We start from the raw sequence: 22077 nt of genomic DNA, 5'->3' as shown, positions 1-22077 counted from the left end.
CAGCTTAGAAACTTCTCTGGTCTCCCTCCAATGCCAGCATAACTTTGCTTGGATAAGGGACCCAAAAACCGTTCATGGTATTTGAGCTGTGGTCTGATTAATGCCTTGTATGGTTTTAGCAAAACCTCCTAATGTTTATATTGCATTTCCTTTGAAATAAAGGCCTACATTCTATTTGCCTTCCCTATCACCCCTGAACTTGGATACTACCTTTCTTGACTCACACACGTGGACTCCCAAATCTCTCTGTTCTGTAGTTTACCTTTTGAGTGGATTTGGTTTGATTTAATTTATTATTGTCAATTATAATTAGTCTTTATTGTCACATTTATTCATTGAGTATAGTGAAAGGTTTATACATCACCATTTACAGTGCGACTTGGCTATGAAGGTACCTAGGTACAGCTTCTTTAGTTACAAGATCTTAGAAAATAGAGAAATAGAATGTCCAGCATTACAAAAACAAAAGTTCAGAACAATGGTCTTCCAACCCAAACCACGCTAGCACCGAGCCTCCAAGCCACACCGAGCCCTGGCTCCAAGACCGGCCTAGGCTTCACCTTGAGGATCATGAGGCTGGGAGATCACTTCAGGCTGCCACACCAGGCTGAGGACACCACGCCCGGCAGAGAGAGCGCCACACCAGGAGGCTGCCCTCAGAGGCCACTACAATAAGTAGGGATGCTGCTACAATTCTAGTTCTAATTCTAATTCTAATGTACTGAGATACAGTGAAAAGTACTGTTTTACGTGCTAACCAGACAAATCATACCTCGCGTAAGTACATCCGGGTAATAGAACAGAATGCAGAATATAGTGTTACAGCTACAGCAAAGTTGAAGAGAAAGATCGACTCTAGTATATGAGAGAACTGTTCATGAATCTGATAACATCGGGGAAAAAAGCTGTCTTTCTCCATTTAAATAATATTTGGTTCCCAATTCTTCCTGCCAAAGCACATAACTTCACTTTTTCCCCACTTTATATTCCATCTGCCAAGTTTTTCTCACTCACCTAACCCGTCTACACCCCACTGCAGATTCTTTGTGTCATCTTCACCACTTGCTTTTCCACCAATTTTTGAGTCATGTGCAAATTTGGGATGGTACATTCACTCCTGACATCCAAATCATGAATATACATTGTAAATAATTGTGGTCCAGCACTGATCCCTGTGCCACACCTCTAGATACATGCTTCCATTCTGAAAATGCCCCCTTATGCAAACTCACTTTTCTATTAGTTAGCCAATTCTCTATCCATGCTAATACAATACCTTCAATACCATGGGCTGTTATTTTAATAAGTGGCTTAATGTGTGGTAACTTATCAAACCCCTTCTTTCATGGGCTACAGGCATCATTTAGAAGGTTAGCATTTATTGTCTAACCTCAGTTGCCCTTGAACTGTGTGATTTCCACACTATTTCAGAGGGTACTTTAAGAGACATTATCGTGGGTCTGTAGTTGCATGTAGGCCAAAATTAAGGAAAAGAAGGCAGATTTTGTTCACTGATGGCATTTAGTGAACAAGATTGGTTTCCATAACAATTGATGGTAATTCCATGGCTACCATCTTTGAGACAAAGTTTTAATTCCAGATTATAAATTTAAAACAAATTCAATTTGTTTTTCTTTTATTCATTCCTGGGATGAAGGTGTTGCTGACCAGACCAGCATTTATTGCCCATTCCAAATTGGCCAGAAGGCAGTTGAAAGACAACCACATTGCTGTAGGTCTGGAGTCACATGTAGGCAAGAACAGGGAAGGATGGCAGATTTCCTTCAGTAAAGAACATTAGACCATGACAGCATCACTCCTCTATAAAGTTTATGCTTTTATCTTTGACAACTTGATCCATTCCTAATTTTAAATTTCTGATTTTAAACTCTTTAATTCTTTCATGTATGTTATTACAGATAACACTGAAGTGAAAACCTAATAGAAATTGATAGTGCATGGCTAGTAAAAATGTAATGTTTGAGATTCTTTGACAGTTCTGAACTATTATTTATAGGTTTATATTGCAGCCCTGCAATATAAACCTATAAATAATAGTTCAGAACTCTTATAATGCAGCCCTGCAATATAAACCGACATTTTCCCAGCTACAGAGATAGTAAGAACTGCAGATGCTGGAGTCAGAGGAAACACAGTGTAGAGCTTCTGAAGAAGGGTCCTGACTCAAAACGTCAACTTTCCTGCTCCTCTGATGCTGCCTGGCCTGCTGTGTTCCTCCAGCTCCACACTCTGTTTTCCCAGCTACCATCAGTTCTGAGGAAGGGTCACCGGATCCAAAACATTAACTCTAATTTTTTCTTCACAGATGCTGCCAGACCTGCTGAGCTTTTCTGGCAACTTCTATTTTTGTTCCTGATTTACAACATCTGCAGTTCTTTCGGTTATTATTTATAGGTGCTCTATATCTTGCAGTGATATCAAAGCAACAGTTATGGAGTTTCAAAGGAAGGTTCTAATCATGGATACTTTATTTCTTTATGCAGGCATAAATCGAGCAGCAGAAGTCCTGCATTTGGATTCGAGATAGTAGGAACTGCAGATGGTGGAAAATCTGAGATAACAAGGTGTAAAGCTGGATGAACACAGCAGGCCAAGTAGCATCATAGGAGCAGGAAGGCTGATGTTTTGGGCTTAGACCCTTCTTCAGAAATGGGGGAGGGGAAAGGGGTTCTGAAATAAATAGGGAGAGAGGGGGAGGCGGATAGAAGATGGATAGAGGAGAAGATAGGTGGAGAGGAAACAGACAGGTCAAAGAGGCGGGGATGGAGCCAGAAAAGGTGAGTGTAGGTGGGGAGGTAGGGAGGAGATAGGTCAGTCCAGGGAGGATGGACAGGTCAAGGAGGCGGGATGAGGTTAGTTGGTAGGAAATGGGGGTGCAGCTTGAGGTGGGAGGAGGGGATAGGTGGGAGGAAGAACAGGTTAGGGAGGCGGGGACGAGCTGGGCTGGTTTTGGGATGCGGTAGGGGGAGGGGAGATATTGAAGCTTGTGAAGTCCACATTGATACCATTGGGCTGCAGGGTTCCCAAGCAGAATATGAGGTGCTGTTCCTGCAACCTTCGGGTAGCATCATTGTGGCACTGCAGGAGGCCCAGGATGGACATGTCGTCTGAGGAATGGGAGGGGGAGTTGAAATGGTTTGAGACTGGGAGGTGCAGTTGTTTATTGCAAACCGAGCGTAGGTGTTCTGCAAAGCGGTCCCCAAGCCTCCGCTTGGTTTCCCCGATGTAGGGGAGGCCACAACGGGAACAGCGGATGCAGTATACCACATTAGCAGATGTGCAGGTGAATATCTGCTTGATGTGGAAAGTCTTCTTGGGGCTTGGGATGGGGGTGGGGGAGAGGTGTCGGGGCAGGTGTAGCACTTCCTGCGGTTGCAGGGAAAAGTGCCGGGTGTAGTGGGGCTGGAGGGGAGTGTGGAGCGGACAAAGGAGTCACGGAGAGAGTGGTCCCTCCGGAAAGCAGATAAGGGTGGGGAGGGAAAAATATCTTTGGTGGTGGGGTCGGATTGCAGATGGCGGAAGCGTCGGAGGATGATGCGTTGGATCCGGAGGTTGGTGGGGTGGTACGTGAGGACGAGTGGGGTTCTATTTTGGTTGTTATTGCGGGGACGGGGTGTGAGGGATGAGTTGTGGGAAATGCGGGAGACACGGTGGAGGGCGTTCTCGACCACTGAGGGGTGAAGTTGTGGTCCTTAAAAAACGAGGACATCTGAGATGTACGGGAGTGGAATGCCTCATCCTGGGAGCAGATGTGGCAGAGGCGAAGGAATTGGGAATAGGGGATGGCATTTTTGCAGGAAGGTGGGTGGGAGGAGGTGTATTCTAGGTAGCTGTGGGAGTCGGTGGGCTTGAAATGGATATCGGTTTCTAGGTGGTTGCCCGAGATGGAGACAGAGAGGTCCAGGAAGGTGAGAGAGGTGTTAGAGATGGTCCAGGTGAACTTAAGGTTGGGGTGGAAGGTGTGGGTGAAGTGGATGAACTGTTCGAGCTCCTCGTGGGAGCACGAGGCAGCGCCGATACAGTCATCAAATAACGGAGGAAGAGGTGGGGTTTAAGGCCAGTGTAGGTACGGAAGAGGGATTGTTCCACGTAACCTACAAAGAGGCAGGCATAGCTTGGGCCCATGTGGGTACCCATGGCCACCCCCTTTGTCTGTAGGAAGTGGGAGGAATCGAAAGAGAAGTTGTTGAGGGTGAGGACGAGTTTGGCTAAGCGGATGAGGGTGTCAGTGGAGGGGGACTGGTCGGGCCTGCGGGACAGGAAGAAGCACAGGGCCTTTAGGCCATCTGTATGGGGAATGCAGGTGTATAGGGACTGGATGTCCATGGTAAAGATGAGGTGTTGGGGACCTGGGAATTGGAAGTTCTGGAGGAGGTGGAGGGCGTGGGTGGTGTCACGGACGTAGGTAGGGAGTTCCTGGACCAAGGTGGAGAAAATGGAGTCGTGATAGGTGGACCGCCTCCCCCTTTCTCCCTATTTATTTCAGAACCCCCTTCCCCTCCCCCATTTCTGATGAAGGATCTAGGCCCGAAACATCAGCCTTCCTGCTCCTATGATGCTGCTTGTCCTGCTGTGTTTATCCTGCATTTAGATTGTTGAATTAGCTTTACTGCAGAAGATATTTTAACACTTCTGCACCTTTTGTATGGTTTTAAATAAAAAATATGCTCGGGTGTTTGCAGAGATTTTCTTGTCCAGAAGTGTGTCCAGAATTCTGAGGAGTAATATTGTTAAAGTATTGAGTGCAGGCTGACTGAATAACAGAAGATCTGTATTGACACTAATGCCCTTGTAAGGCAATTGAATTTTTACTGCGCAGTGTGTCAGTTTCTGAGTGATGGGTGCAGCTCTGTACCATTGACTGTCCCTGCCAGTTCTCCCATCCAGCTTGCATCACTAGCTGTTCTGGACATGCCTGCTTACAGGATTTACCAATTTTCATCTGAACCTGCCTCTGTCTGAAGGACGTGAAAGTGCCTGAGACTCTAAGAGTTCTTCTCGGTGCAGGCATCCCTGAGGCACTGTCTGCTTCTTTAATTATTGTAGAGATGTGATAATTTCCCGTTACTGGCTGAAGCAGAATTTCATTTTCCTCCACCTCACTGGCAGCAAAACCTGTTAGGAGCGATAGTACCCACCCTGAGTAGTAACCGATGACCATGGGAGGGATTTACTGTGGGATCTTGTGGACTCAAATTGGTTTGCTATATTGTTTCTGAGCCACACAGCGAACACTTTGGAGTGGGATTGGGTGAATTCCTCAGTGTACATTACCCCATTATTACACGTTTAAATACAATTACAACCACAGTGGAGATGTAGAGGTGAGAAAACATGGGCTTCCTGGTTCAAATCTTCGGCATATCCTTTGAAGTAGGTGTCATCAACGCTAGTTATGCCACAACAGTAGCATGGTCATTTTCCTTTTCAGAATTGCCAGACAAATGTTTGGGTATGGGGCTTCCGTTAGGCATGGTTAATGGTCAGTTATCAGTTTGCAGCCAACCAAGATGTGATTGCTCAAGGGGAAGACAGAAAATGCTGAGCGGGTCAAGCAGCATCAATGGAGATAATCACAGAGTTAATGCTTCGGGTCACTGAAAGGTTGATTATCACTAATGAACAATTACCCCTCATTAACAGACTACCTGCGTTATTAATGGCAAGGCGTGATTATCTGTGGGGACCCAGCTTATATCTGCCACACAAATACAGCAGTGTCACAATATCCAATGCATTTTAATGATGATTGAGATTGACACTGGCATACAAAGTGGCTCAACTCAAACAACAACTTTTAAATCTGTGAACAGAGTGTATGGCCTAAACTGTTCCAACCTTGCTATTCAAGTGAATAGATTGGAAAGCAATATAAAATAGGGGATGTGAAACCAACCGCATAATTAGGGAAATTACAGATAACATGATCATTTGGGCCTTGTTAAAGATACCATTTTGTACTTTTTCCACTATGAGGATAGCTAATATCACTGAAAATGGTAGCCCAAGTCATTGCTAATAGTCCTTCACAGTCATCAACGATACTTGGAATATATTTATGCATGATTTAAAATATAAATTGAATATAACAGTTACATTTGCAATATTATTCAGATATCTTTCAGCTTTTTCGAAGTAATTTTCTGAACTGGAACAAATATACAATTCATTATGGAATTGCATATATGTCCAAAACTCACAAGTTTCCATTAGAAATCCATGAGCACAGAATATTTTAGTCTGAGACAATCACTGTGTGGCAACTTTTTTATTTATTCATTCGCAAGATGTCAGCGTCACTGGCTAGGCAACACTTATTGCCATACCTAACTGCTCACAGGACAGTTAAGAGTCAACATTGCTCTGGTCTGGAGTCACATGGAGCCAGATCTGGCAGTTTCCTTCTCTAAATGGCATTAATGAATCAGTAGGATTTTCTTGATGATCAACATTGGTTTCATAGTCATCTTTAGACGCTCAAATCCAGATTTTTATTGAATTCAAATTTACCAATCATATTTCACGGTGGGATTTGAACCTGGATCAACAGAATAGGACCTAGGTGTTTGGATTAATAACTTAGTCATAATGCCAAAAGGCCATTGCTTCCCCACTGGGCAGACCATGTTTACATTTAATGTGAAATATCCAATTTTAGAGAGAGACAGAGAGAGAGACAGAGACAGAGAGAGTTTTGTACTTGGCTGACTTCAAATTGGTTACAAAAACAGAAATTTTGGAAAAGCTCAGCAGGTCTGGTAGCACTTGTGGAGAGAAACCAGAGTTAACGTTTCAGGTCCACTGATCCTTCCTTAGAACTTATGGTAGCTGGGAAAAAAAGTAGTCTTTTTATGCAGAAGGTAGGATGGGGGGAGGAATTAAAGAGTAAATGATATGTGGAGATAGAGCCCAAAGAGAAAGAAGAACAGTTGGACAGATAAAGTAGTGGATAATAAGCAGCCTAGGAAAATGAATAGCTACTAATTGGGACTATTCGCAGCAAACAATGGGTTGTGTGTAATAGCAGACCATGTAATAACAACATTTGGTGTATGGAGATTGGGGAAAAGACATAGGAGTAGGTGCCTCAATCCCTAAAATAGTTGAATTCATTATTGAGTCCAGAAGGCTGTAGAGTTCCCAAATGGAAAATGAGGTGCCGTTCTTCCAGCTCGCACTGAGCTTCACTGGAACACTGCCTAAGACAGAGATGTTGGCCAGGGAACAAAGATGATGTGTCGAAGTAGCAGGCAACTGGAAGCTCAGGGTCTTTTTTTGCTGGAAGAACATAGTTGTGCTGCAAAGCGGTCACCAAGTCTACACTTCATTTCCCCAATATGGAGGAGACCACATTGTGAGCAGCGAATGCAGTAGACTAGATTGAGTGAAGTGCAGGTAAAGCACATCTTCACCTGGAAGGTTTGTTTGGGGCCTTGGATACTAAGGAGGGAGGAAGTAAACGTGCAGGTGTTGCACCTTCTGTAGTTGCAGGGGAATATGCCATGGGGCTTTGGAGGGTGGGGGTGCGGCTGGGGTGTTGGGAGTGACAGAGAAGTGGATCAGGGTGTCCCAGAGGGAATGGTCCTTGCAGACCAATTTTGTTTCTGATTTCCAACATCCACAGCTCTTTTGATTTTTATTTTTGATCGGTTAGCTCAGTTGGCCCAAAGGCTGGTTTGCAATGCAGAGTGACATCAACAATTCAGGTTCAATTCCTGCACTGCTCCAGATGATCACAAATGTCCTTCTCAATCCCTCCCCTTGTCTGGGGTCTGATGACCCTCAGATTAAACTACCACCACCAGTCGCCTCTCGTTAATGAGAGAACAACCATTTGGGACGATGATGACATTACTTCACTGCTTGATCCACTAACCATTTGTGCTAATTATGTCCTAAAATATAACAAGTTGAAGTGTTTAGAGTGAGCGAAGGGAAAATATAACATCAATCATGTTTCAAAGTCCGGGCTGGGTGGCAAAAGACCCATTGAGGATTCGGCAAAGCAACGTTGATGCATACACTCCAGGGAGGTCCACCTCTTTAATGTGAAAGGAGATCCAGTTTTGACTCTGCACCTTGTACTTCTGGCTATTGCTTTGAGTTGACTTTAAACTTGGTAAAGCTGTCGCCTGCCTCATAAACTAAAGAGCTCAATCGTGAGACTGTTTCGATCAGCGGGTGTGTCTATTAATCAGTATTCACTCCACAGCAGTAGCTCTCACTGTGACAACATGCCAAAAAATAATCACAATGAAAGATGATCATTAGTAGAAGCTATAGTGGGAAACATTGCAAGGTGCAAATAGAGGTAAATATTTGTTAGATGATGAGTGTGTGAATCAGTGCTCAAAAGGAAGAGGTCATTAGTTCACAAAGCTCCAAAGAGCACACATCCGGAGTGATTGATGTGTCCCATCAGCGAAAGCTGTGCAGAAAGGATAGGGAGAAAAGCAGTTTTTTGACTTTGCAATTTAACTGAAGCAATCCCGTTAGTAGAGTGAGTGGGAAGGAAAAGCCTTAACCACATGATTTTTGTGAATTAAGAGAGCAACTTTCTTTCCAGGTGAGGTATCTTGCTTTTCTTTATGGTATGTTCACAGAACTAACGGTAATCGATTTGTGCTCAAGCATTTCTTAATTTAAAGATCTGCTTCAAATTGGTGCGAAAAGTGCCCTAAAACTGCCACATCCGCCCGTCCCCACAAAATTAAGATTTTCCCAAGTTTATCAAATCTCGTAAAGTAGTAGGTCTAGTCTCAATATCTAATGAAAGGAAAATACTGGAAATATGAAATAAAAACAAAGTGCTGGAGAAGTTCAGTAGGTTTGGCAGCTTCTGCAGGGAGAGGATAGGAGTTAACATTATGAGTCCTGAGTGACTCGTCTTTGGATTTGGATGAGTTAGCGGAGTTGGACAATATTTCTCTGGCTGATTTGTTTAACTGACAGGTCGTCAGTGAAAATGATTTTCCAACCCGTTTTATATTTAATGTTCTTTCATGTGCAGCTGAATTTGTAACTTGATGCATGGAGTGATTTATTTGCATAAAGGGAAATGCGTAGACCATCTTCAGAAGTTTTTGTCAGGGAAAGGTTATTGAATGCAACAAAAATCATTTGTCTAGATGAATCACCAGCCCTTCCCACCACATCACTCAAATTCCTTTAGTAAGTCTGAACTGCCAGTCTGCTGTGGTGACCAGTGGAAACCTTCAACAGAGGAGGGACATGCTATCCACTAACATTACACTGGATAAAGTCATAGTCATAGGCATGAAAACAGTCCCTTCAGCCCAACTTGTCTGTGCTGATCAGGTTTCCCAAACTAAACTGATCCTATTTTCCTGCATTTGGCCCATATCCTTCTAAATCTTTCCTATCCATGTATCTGTCCAAATGTCTTTTAAATGTTCTAATTGTACCTGCCCCTATCACTTCCTCTGGTAGCTCGTTGGATATACGCACCACTCTATGTGAGAAAGTTGATTCTCAGGTCTCTTTTAAATCTTACTCCTCTCACCTTAAACCTATGCCCTCTAGTTTTGGACTCCCCTACCCTGGAAAAAGACCTTGGCTATTCACCATATCTATGCCCCTCATGATTTTAGAAACCTATATAAGGTCACCCCTCAGCCTCTGACACTCCAGGGAAAAAAGTCCCAGCCTAACCAGCTTCTCTTTACAATTCAAACCTTCTAGTTTCGGTAAATGATTTTTGCACCCTTTCCAATTTAATAACATCCTTCCTATAGCAGGCAACCAGGATTGCAAGCAGTACTCCAAATGTGGCCTCACCCAGTGTCTGCTACATCTGTAACATGATATCCCAACTCCTGTATGGCTGAGATGTTCCTAGTGAGGAAATTCCTTCATCACCCCACTGTGTGCCAACACTGTCCATTTCTCCTTGCTCCCCAATGTTTAACTTGTAGCTATATTAATCAGCCTGTTCAGACAGATCTCCAGGGGAGCTGGGACTTGAAACTGGACCCCCAGCAGATGTTTAAACTTGTGGATATTTTTAATCAACCAGTTGAGACATGTTGTGATACATGTCCAGAACGAATGTGATTTGAACCCATATTTGCCTGCCCTGAGTGGGGACACTATCACTGGAATTCAAGAGCCCTTGTAGATATTATTCATCAACCTGTTAAAGCACACAATGACACGTGTGCAGGAGGTAGGACTTGAACCCAAAACTTTAGAGACACTACCACTGCACCACAAGACCCACTAAATTAATATTTTAAATGACCTGTTCAGGCATGTATGAAACACTGCAGTGTAGGCAAGACTTGAACCCAGACTCTTTGATGCAGAGGTAAGAATTATACTTCTGTGCTACAAGAGTCCTTGACGCCCTAGACTTGAACCTTTTTGCCATCGTGATGAATTTAACATGGGAACATACTATGCCTGAAGAGCAATTCCTTTTGCCTGCAATACAAAGCCTTGTACTTCTGGTCCTTTGGTCCTGGCCATCGAGGATCGAGAGTGAATAACTGATACAAGGTGAAGGTCAGTCAGATGAAAGTGAGCGCTAATTATTAAATATCATCCTTTGTATGTTTTAAATATTTTCTTTCTGGCAGCTATTGAAAATATTTTATTCATAATTAGAAGCTTGCGAGCAGAATAAATCCACTTCTCAATATTATTTCAGCCAGTTCAAATTAACTGGAGCCGACTAACTTTTCCCTGGATGTGGCCATGATGAGGTTGCTTCATTTATCCGAGCTGAGATATTGGATTGCATTCTGCTCCAAATGTGTATTTATGATTTAGCAATTCTCAAACAGACACACTGGCGTGGAACTCACTGCTTCTTTATAGGCAAGATACTTGCAGCAGTGAGTAAGGCATCACATCAAATGGAAATTGCAATTAAAATTAATCAGTTTAATTAGCTAGAAATCAGCCATTTGATTTTTATAAATGAGGCAAGTGATGCTGAAAAGAAGGTAGCAGACCAATATTATCACTGGTACAAAATAATTACTGTAATTTCAGTTGCTGCTGATGACTTGTAACAACTCCTGAGCAAGGTACATGTGGGACACATCATGCAGTTTAACAGAGTTCAATGATATCTCCAAAACTTGATAAAGGTGCTTGGAAGGAGGCAATTAACTATAAATTAATAGTCGCTGTGACCTTTTGTAGTCATTGTTAGCACATGGAAAAACAAATTTATGAATTATTCTATAGTAGCATCTCTGAAATTAGATGCAAAACTCAAAGACTCAATGACCTTTCAATTTCGGCATGTTGGCCCTTACTTAGCCTGATCTATGTGTTAATCTTTGGATTATTACCATGTGCAACTTGACAAAGAAATAAGAAGATGGGGGAAGTAAACATGTGGCTAAAGCAGTGGTTTGGGAAAGAGGGTTTCCATTTCGTGGCCATTGGTATCAATATTGGGACAGGAGAGAACTGTAGTTCTCAACAGGTCTAGGACTAGTACCCTAGCAGAAAGGATAAACAGGGTGGTCACAAATTAAACTAGTTAAAAAGGGGTGAGGGCTCAGGAAAGGTTATTCAAGATTGCAGAGCAAGTAATAGGACAGGGAGTTTGGGAACAGCAGAGGACACAGCAGATACACAGGGACAACTATGAGAAGTTGTAGGGGACAGGTAATCAACGCAGGACTGAGGGTGTTGTATTTAAATGCGCACAGTATACAAAGCAAGGTAAATAAGCTTGTAGCACATTTTGCAATTGGCAGGTAGGGTCATAGAGATATCTTAGAGATGAGGCTGCAAGGGGTTTGGGGCCGGGATCTGAATATCCAAGGATTTGCAACCTATTGAAAGGGCAGGCAGGTGGGCAGAAGTGGCAGTGTTAACTTGTTAGTAAGAAATTAAATCAAAATCAATAGCAAGAAGCAATTTAGTGTTCGACGGCATTGAAGCTGTGTCGGTAGAGTTGAGGAACCACAAAGGAAGAAAAGACCCTGATGGAAGTAGTCAGGAGATGAGAAAGGAAATAATTCAGGAGATAGAAAAGGCATGTAATAAGGCAATAATCATGGGGTCTTCAATATGCAAGTGGACTGGGAAGATCAGATTGGTAGAAGATTGCAAGAAAAGGAATTTGTGGAATGCCTACGAGATGGGTTTTTTGGAGCAGTCTGCGGTGGAGCCCATTAAGGAACATATAGTTCTGGACTGAGTGATGTGTAATGAGGCAGACTTGATTCAGGAGTTTAAGGTGAAGGAAACCCTAGGAAGCAGTGACCATTTATGATAAAATTCATCTTGCAGTTTGAGGGGAGAAGCTGGAATCAGATGTGACGGTATTACAATTGAGTAAAAGGTAACTACAAAGACCTGAGGGAGGAGCTGGCCAAAGTTGATTGGAAAGGAAGCCTAGTGGGGAAGACAGTGGAACAGCAATGGCAGGAGTTTCTGGGTAATTTGGGAGGCACAGCAGAAATTCATCCAAAGGAAGAAGAAACACACTAAGGGGAGGATGGGACAACCATGATTGACAAGGGAAGTCAGGGACAGCATAAAAGCAAAAAGAAAAAGCATCAATTTGGTGAAGATTAGTGGGAAGTCAGGGGATTGGGAAGAAGGGCAACTAAAATAGCAATAAAGGGGGGAGAAGATGAAACAAGGTGGTAAGCTAGCTAGTATTAGAAAAGAACATTGCAAGAGTGTTTTTAGATATACAAAAGGTAAGAGAGAAACGGAAAGATCTGAAGATGGATAACTCACCCAGAATGGACGGACTACACCCCGGGGTTCAGAGGGAGATAGCAAGGAGATTTTGGAGTCATTGGTGGTAATCTTTCAGGAATCACTGGAGCCAGGGAGAGTCCCAGAGGACTGGAAAGTGGCTAATGTAACCCCCCATTTAAGAAGGGAAGGAGGCAGAAGACAGGAAACTATAGACCAGTTCGCATGACCTCGGCCACTGGTAAATTTTAAGAATCCATTATTAAGAATGAGATTGTGAGTACTTGGAAGTGCATGGTCAAAATAGGGATGAGTCTGAGTTTTGTCAAGGGGAGGTCAGGCCTGACAAACCTGTTAGAATTCTTGCAAGGGTAACAAGCAAGTTAGACAAAGAAAAGCTCATGGACTTGATCTATTTAGATTTCCAGAAGGCCTATGGCAATGTGTCACACAGGAGACTGCTAAATAATATAAGAGCCCATGGTGTTTGGGGCAAGGTACTGGCATGGATTGAGGACTAGCTGACTGATAGAAGGCAAATAGTAGGGTAAAAGGGAGCTTTTTCAAGGTGGCAGCCAGTGAGTAGTGGAATTCTGCAGGAATCAGTATTGGCACCACAACTATTCATGTTATAGATTAATGATCTGGATGAAGGAACTGAGGGCATAGTTGCTAAGTTTGCAGAACACAAAGATGGGTGGAGGAACAGATAGTTTTGAGGAAGTGGGAAGACTTGGACAGGCTAGCACAGCAGGTGATGTAGAGGTAAATGTGACAAAATGTAAGACTATGCACTTTGGTGGGAAGAATAGAGCGTAGACCTTTTTTTTAAATAGGGAAAGTCATTTGAAATCTGAAGTACAAAAGAGATTTGGATTCTGTTAAGGTTAACATGCAGGTTCAATTGGCAGTTAGGAAGGCAAATGCCTTTGATAAGGTTCCCCATGATAGGCTGATGGAGAAAGTGAAGTCGCATGGGGTCCAGCGTGTACTAGCTAGATGGATAGAGAACTGGCTGGGCAAAGGGAGACAGAGAGTTGTAGTGGAAGGGAGTTTCTCAAAATGGAGAACTGTGACCAGTGGTGTTTCACAGGGATCCATGTTAGGACCACTGTTGTTTGTGATATACATAAATGATCTGGAGGAAGGTATAGATGGTCTGATTAGCAAGTTTGCAGATGACACTAAGATTGGTGGAGTAGCAGATAGCGAAGGGGACTGTCAGAGAATGCAGCAGAATATAGATAGATTGGAGAGTTGGGCATAGAAATGGCAGATGGAGTTCAATCCAGGCAAATGCGAGGTGATGCATTTTGGAAGATCCAATTCAGGAGCGAACTATACGGTAAATGGAAAAGCCCTGAGGAAAATTGATGCACAGAGAGATCTGAGTTTTCAGGTCCATTGTACCCTGAAGGTGGCAACGCAGGTTGATAGAGTAGTCAATAAGGCATACGGCATGCTTTCATTCATCAGACGGGGTATTGAGTACAAGAGTTGGCAGGTCATGTTACAGTTGTATAGGACTTTGGTTCGACCACATTTAGAATACTGCGTACAGTTCTGGTCGCCATGTTACCAAAAGGATGTGGATGCTTTGGAGATGGTGCAGAGGAGGTTCACCAGGATGTTGCCTGGTATGGAGGGCGCTAGCTATGAAGAGAGGTTGTGTAGACTAGGATTATTTACATTAGAAAGACGGAGGTTGAGGGGGGACCTGACTGAGGTCTACAAAATCATGAGAGGTATAGACAGGGTGGATAGCAAGAAGCTTTTTCCCAGAGTGGGGGACTCAATTACTAACGGTCACGATTTCAAGGTGAGAGGGGAAAAGATTAAGGGAGATACGCTGGGAGAGTTCTTTACACAGAGGGTGATGGGTGCCTGGAACGCGTTGCCAGCAGAGGTGGTAGAGGCGGGCACAATAGCGTCATTTAAGATGTATCTAGGCAGATACATGAATGGGTAGGGAGCAGAGGGATACAGGTCCTTGGAAAATAGGTGACAGGTTTAGATAGAGGATCTGGATCGGCGCAGGCTTGGAGGACCGAAGGGCCTATTCCTGTGCTGTAATTTTCTTTGTTCTTTGTTCTTTGTTCAAGAGGGCTAGAATACAACAGCAGAGATGTGCTGGTGAGGCTGCATAATGTTCTGGTCAGAGTGCGTTTGGAATATTGTGAGCAGTTTTGAGCCCTGTATCTAAGGATGGATGTGCTGGAGGTGGAGGAGGTCCACAGGAGTTTTACAAGAATGATCCCAGGGATGACGGGCTTGTCATATGAGGAGCGCTTGAGGACCCTAGTTCTGTACTCAATGGAACTTAGAAGGATGAGCGGGGAAATCGCATTGAAACTTACAGAATACTGAGAGGCCTGGATAAAGTGGATATGGAAAAGATGTTTCCTTTACTATGAGAGATTAGGACCCGATGGCAAAACCTCAGAATGAAGGGACAACTCTTTAGAACTGAGATGAGGAGGAATTTCTTCAGCCAGAGGGTGGTTAATCTGTGGAATTGATTACCCCAGAGGGCTGGCTGTGGAGGCCAAATCATGCGTATTTAAGATGAGATAGATAGGTTCTTGGATAGTAAGGGGATCAAGAGAAGAAGACAGGAGAATAGGGTTGAGGAGCATATCGGCCATGAACGAATGTCGGAGCAGAGTCATTGGGCCAAATGGCCTAATTCTGGTCCTCTACCTTACGGTATTATGATTATCAATGTGGTTGACTCTTAAACACTCTTCAAAATGTTCCATCAAGTAATATATTTTCAAGAAGATAGTTTGCCACCACCTTCAAGTGAAATAAGGGATGGATCTTGCTAATGATGACCACATCATTTGATAAACTAACAAAAGCCCTGAAGTTGAGCTACAATTAAATAATTCATTCTTAAATGTTTTGGCTGTATACATCTGTTTTCCAGATCTGAATCAGCTGCTGTTCTGTGTAAAACTTTTAACAACTTTTTTGTAACTATTATCATGAAGACTGCAGGCTGTAATAGGAGAATTGAACATTAAGGCCAATTTCAATCTGGCTACTTGGCAGAACACCCGGTTCTGATGAAGGGTCTATTGGCCTGAAGTAGTAACTCTGTCTTTTGACCGATACTGCCTGACATGCTTGATTTTTCTAACTCTGCTCTCATTTCAGGTTTCCAGAATCCACAATATTTTGCTTTCGATTTACTGCCTCTTTTTAATTTCAAAAATATACTTTATTCATAAAAAAAATGCATCCATAGTCACAAGAGCAGTTTAATTCTATACAGTCTTTGCATATTGAGAACAAAACAAAAACCCAAGGCATTTTTCTTACTTCTGCAAGATAATATTTATATGTATCTGAGGCACTGGAAGGGTCCAATAGCTGAATGGGCTCCCATTGTTATTTTATTTCAAAAATACACTTTATTCATAAAAGAATTCTTTATATATACATAGTCACAAATGAAGTTCAGTTCTCTACGGTAGCTTCACAAACAATCAAACCAAAGGCATTTATTAGATAATAAGGTGTTGAGCTGGATGCACACAGCAGGCCAAGCAGCATCAGAGGAGCAGGAAAGCTGACGTTTTGGGTCTGGACCCGTCTTCAGACCCTTCAGTTTTCTGAAGAAGGGTCCAGACCTGAAACGTCAGCCTTCCTGCTCCTCTGATGCTGCTTGGCCTGCTGTGTTCATCCAGCTCTACACCTTGTTATCTCAGATTCTCCAGCATCGGCAGTTCCTACTATCTCTCAAAGGCATTTCTTACTTGTGCAAGATCATATTTACATATATTTGAGGCACTGGGAGGGTCCAATAACTGAAAGGACTCCCACTTATCTTTAGCAGAAAGACCTCAGCCGTGTCTTTCCCCACTGCACATTGGCAGCAGCTGCCCCAAGCTTTAGTGTGTCCCTCAGCACATAGTCCTGGACCTTGGAAGTCTACCCACCCTGAAGATGATGTGCTCTTTTCTCCAATAGGCCTACCGTTAGTCTTTTTACCCTCTGTTTGCACTGTTCTCTTGTGTTCCTTCCTGTCATCACTTTTGTAGTGTAACCACAGTGACTTTCCATGCTATCGTAAGCCTTAGCATTTTGTTTTATTGCCCTTTTCATATATTGCCTGGGGTTCTACTTATTGAAAAGCTTCACTTTTAAAATTTTCCTATTCTAATGAAAGGTAATTGATAAACAAAATAAGTCAACTTCAATTTAGGGGAGTCAATGGCCTAGTAGTATTATCGCTGGACCTAGTAATCCAGAGAACCAGATAATGTTCTAGGGACCTCTGTTGAAATCCTGCTATGGCAGATGGTGGATGTTGAAATTAATAACGATCTAGAATTAAGAGTTTAATGATGACAACAAAACAATTGTCAGGTGGGGAAAAAACCCACCTGGTTCACTAGTTCTAGCTTACCTGGTCTGGCTACATGTAACTCCAGACCCACAGCAATGCAGTTGCCTCTCCACTGCCCTCTTGGCAATTAGGGATGGGAAATTAATGTTGGCCTGGCCGGCAATGCCCTCAATCTGTGAATGAATAGAAAAAAAATTACCTCTGTTTCTCTCTCCATTGATGCTGTCTGATCTATTGAGTGTTATTAATATTTTCAGTTTTAATTACGCAATTTAAAAGTTTAAAATGCTAATCATATTGGAAACTGCCAAAACTGTTCATCCACTGCCCAACCTTTCTTACTGATGTAATTGTATCTTAATTATTATGATAATAATCGAGGGTAGTGTCTGTTAATTGGTATTAATCTGAAACAAAAAAGACAGAAAATGCTGTGAATACTCACCAGGTCTAGTAGTCTATAGAGTCATTGGGTCTGTTTCCATGGTATACAACTCTTTGGCCCAATTCATCCATACCAACCAGATATCCTAAATTAATCTAGACGTATTTGCCAGCATTTGCCCAATATCCCTCTAATCCCTTCCTATTCATGTGCTTATCCAGATGCCTTTTAAATGTTGTAATTGTACCAACCTCCACCACTTCCTTTGGCAGCTCGTTCCAAACTTGCGCCACCCTCTGTGTGAAAATGTCACTCTTTAGGTCCCTTTTAAATCTTTCCCCTCTCACCTTAAATGTACACCCTCTAGTTTGGGACTCCCCTACTCTGGGAAAACGACCTTGGCTATTCAGCCTATTTATGCCCCTCATGATTTTATAAACCTCTATATGGTCACCCCTCAACCTCTGACACTCCAGGAGGAATTCAGCCTCTCACTATAGCTCAAACCCTCCAAACCCGGCAACAATCTTGTAAATCTCTTCTGCACCATTTCAAGTTTAACGTCATCTTTCCTATAGCAGGGCGACCAGAGTTGAACACAGTATTCCAAAAATGGCCTAGCCAATGGCCTCTAGAACCACACATGACCTCCCAACTCCATTACTCAATCACTGACCAATAAAGGCAAGTGTATCAAATGCCTCCTTCACTACCCTGTCTACCTGCAACTCCACCTTTAAAGAACTATGAACCTGCATCTCAAGGTCTCTGTTTGGCAGCATTCCCAGGACCTTAACATTAAGTGTATAAGTCCCACCCTGATATAGGAAGAGAGAAACAGAAATTATTGCTTAAGGGTTGTGATCTTTCATTAGAATTGTTCCTATCATTTCAGCTTTTTTTTACCGATTTCGAGCTTTTACAGTCTTTTGATTTTGGAATTAATTCCACCCTGCTCTAGATGTGTGATCCTAAAATATTTATACAAATGGCTATTAAATGCACGTAAAATATTGTTGCCAATTAATAAACTCTAGGCCATTTTTATCAGCATCATGGAGATTGTATTTGGCACTGACTCTGGCTCAGCAGTTGTAACAGCCAGATTGAGCGCTGTTTCTTGTTTGTAGTCTTTCATTCAGCTGAAACTGAAACCCCAAAGATGTGAGATAAAAATTGCTCAGCTGGGAAACGGAGAAAAGCTGCTCATCGTAACCTGCTCCAGCTCACTGAGCACTGTTCCCTGTTTAATTATTAAATGTACATCTAAAGAAGCAGGGATTGAAGCACCTTCTCTTTACTATTCCACAGTACTGTCAGACAAGAACGTACACCGTTATTTATTTACATGTGCTGATTACCCTGGTTTACATTTTAAAATAACTGAAGAGTTCTTTTTTTGAATAAAACCTGAACAGGGAGGAAAAACAATTAGTGCCACCCGCAAAATAGAAATTCGGTCTAACATTGCAGAATTAGTGATGTATATACAACGTTTGATATTCTGCTGGTTGTCATGTCATCTTTTGTGGATAGGCCCTGCAATCAACAGCATTTGTTTCTAAACAGATTAGGAGCCATTTACCACCTTCCCACTGTCTGTGAAACAGCTGGGCTTTTGGCAAATGGCCAGAACCCATTATGGTTTATAAATGAGTCCAATAATACACTTATATAGCTGGAAGAGTGTATACTGGTGCATATTGGTAGCTAATTAAACCAGCAAAACCATTAGTCGATCTACACGTGACTCAAGTTAACAAATAAGAAATCAGTTCCAGTTACTGAGTATCTGAGTATCTGAGTATTCCAGTATCTCGTTACTGAGTTTAAATGTTAAGAATGGTAGTTTGACAAAACCGGAAAATTAAATTAATAATGTTGAATGTTATGTTCATTCTTATATTGAATTCAAGTCACGTTCTCTGCACTCCCTGAAATGAGTCAATATAACAAATTATTTATTCCCACTATTACGCAGATTAACAAAAGCATTCCCATTCTTCCACTGCCAGTAATTCACTAATTGAATTGCATTAACTATTAATGCCCATAAGCATCTAATGTAAATGTTCAGCATAACCAGACAGTTTATAAATAGTGATGTCATTTCAGATTTCACACTCCAGCTGTTTCCTAACAGCCCGCTTGTTCAGGTTAGCACAAAGGTTACTGGCTTAAAAGGCAGAGCTCATCAGAATCAGTCCTGTGACCTACCCACTATCATCAAAGGTCATCTCACTGCAGCTCCAAATGCGTTGAGCTTCATACGGTCCTACAAATTGTTGACATTTCTCAGTAAAGTAGGAATACTATCATGTACAATGAAACAGTGAGTGTTCTATTAAGGGTTAAAATAAAAGGTCAGTAAGTTGGCTAACCCTTGAACATGGGCACTGGAATTACAGATGCATGATTAAACTTCACCTATTTATTGCATTGCAGGCATCTGTTGTATTTGTGCTGTCTGTTGTTTGAAAGAATTCCTATGTGCAGCCAGCCCTCTCTGCAATGCTCATTGACTGCACACAACAACGTGCTCAAAATCATGAGTAGCTGGGGCTACTTAAGGACAGCCTGCTCCCCTTAAGGGGAAGGTGCATTGTTGCTGCAAGAAACAGTGGGAATTTTATGACATGCTGAGCTTCAATGCTCATGCACCAAGGTTTTCTGACAATGCACTGTATATCTTGGTGCAAAACATGAATAGCAAAAGAAACATTCTATAATTGTAGTGTGGATAGAGGTGGGGGAAGGGGAAATAGGCAAGAGAATCACCAGAGTCAGTGGAAAGATATGCTGATAGAGGTTATTGTCGAACATTTTCCTTCAGTAACAGTTAGACCTCTCGATCGACGCCTTATTTTCTCTCACTCTGGAGACTTTACTTTTGGAGTACACTTTAATAAAAACACCTCATTTCCCCCTTTACCTTGCATTCCCACATTGACCCAAATTTTCGGTTACTAACTCTGTCTCAGTTTTGATCTGGCAAAGTCTCCCTTCCCAATTGTGCTGCTTAATCTGAAACTCAAGGTACAGATGAATGTACCTCTCCCCTCACCACAATCAAAATCTTGGCTTTTTTCGTTTTGGGTAAGACCTGGAAGCTTCTCCAATCAGAGGAGAAAAGACAGCATTGAAGAGAAACAGAATCTTTCACTTGATCTGATACTTACAGTATTCAGTTGAAATCCAGTGGCCTGTAGTCATGCTGCAGTAACTGGTGAACCATTCTAGGTGTAGGAGAGGCAAAGACACAGGGAAGAAGTACTAAGGGAATGCACAGGGTTGATTATTTTAGTATGAATTATGTAATGATCAAATTTGTAAGTTTGGATTGGAATTTTCTGTTAACATTTATTCTTGCGTTACTGCGATGGATAATAGTAGACAAAAGATAAGGAACTGTGTTTTGCCACTTTGGCTTTTAAACAGGAGATGATTTCTTTCAGCTCCCTAAATAGAAGTTAAGTGTAGTGCACCTTCTAGCTCACTGAGTCAGAAGACGCCCAATTAAGAAGCTACCTCCGAGATTGGTGTTCAGTCAGGGATTGTGAGTGGATTGTGGAGGAAGGAGGGCCAATCATCAGGCATAGATTCTAGGAGACTGGACTGCCGTCGAGGACTATGACTCAAAATGAGTTGGAGCAAAATTGATGCAAGTTGAGTTTGAAGGAGCTGGCAGGCATTGCTTCAGCTTGAGTACCATCTGTGACAGAAACCTCAATGAGAGTTACTACTGCAATGATTACCTCTGCCTGTAGAAATGACCTCGTATTTACCATTCTCCCCATTTACCATTCTGATTGCTTGTCATTTTCAAACCACTCTGACCTCGCACTGTTCACTTGCCTCCTGTAGGTTGACAAGTTACAGACGCTGAGGACATTATGCACTCCACTGGGATAGGGTCTGTAACTGCCTCATTAATAAGTTTAATTGGCTTTCTATCACTACCAGGCAGGTTATCGACATCGCAAATGAGTCTCCTCTGGGAAAAGTGGGAGGAAGTGGGAACATGTCAGAACCAGCCAGCTGTCTTTTCTATAACACAGCTCCTTCCCCAACTCCAAGCTCATTTCCAAGGCCCAGGGCAAACTATAACCTTCCCCCAGGGATTCTGATGGCTCTTAGTGAAAGGGGTGACAGAGACCTGTTGTTGAGGTTGCTGCTTTCAGCTCATGAATTATTTGAGCAGGTGAAGTTGGGGCAGATAGGGAATCTATGTAGTTGCTTTCTTTCCCTTTCCTGCTTCTCCACTTTTGCGTGGTCTGGCTGCTCAACTTATTTGCTCAGGTGAGAAGTGGAGTGCTCCCCTAGAACTGTTCAGGCAGTGGAACGTTTGTTTGAGGAAACTGATGATGTGTTCCACAATATTCTTAGCTTTAATTATCGACCTTCCATGTACCTGTGCGTGGTTTGTGGATCTGAGTCATGTGATGAATGGATAATCTTAGCAGTAGCCAGTTCTTTTGCTTAGTGTGATTATAGTGTAGTGTTAATGTCACTAGCCTAAGCGCCCAGAAGACTAGATTAATCTTCAGGAGTTGTGAGTTCAAGTCTCAGTAATGCTGCTGGATGGATTTAAATTATTATGAGGGTTTGAAATGTAATACTTTTTGTG

This window comes from Rhincodon typus, chromosome 10, assembly GCF_021869965.1.
Source record: "Rhincodon typus isolate 14 chromosome 10, sRhiTyp1.1, whole genome shotgun sequence".
Taxonomy (NCBI): Eukaryota; Metazoa; Chordata; class Chondrichthyes; order Orectolobiformes; family Rhincodontidae; genus Rhincodon; species Rhincodon typus.
The sequence above is the reverse complement of the archived record's forward strand: the minus strand, read 5'-3'. Positions refer to the sequence as shown.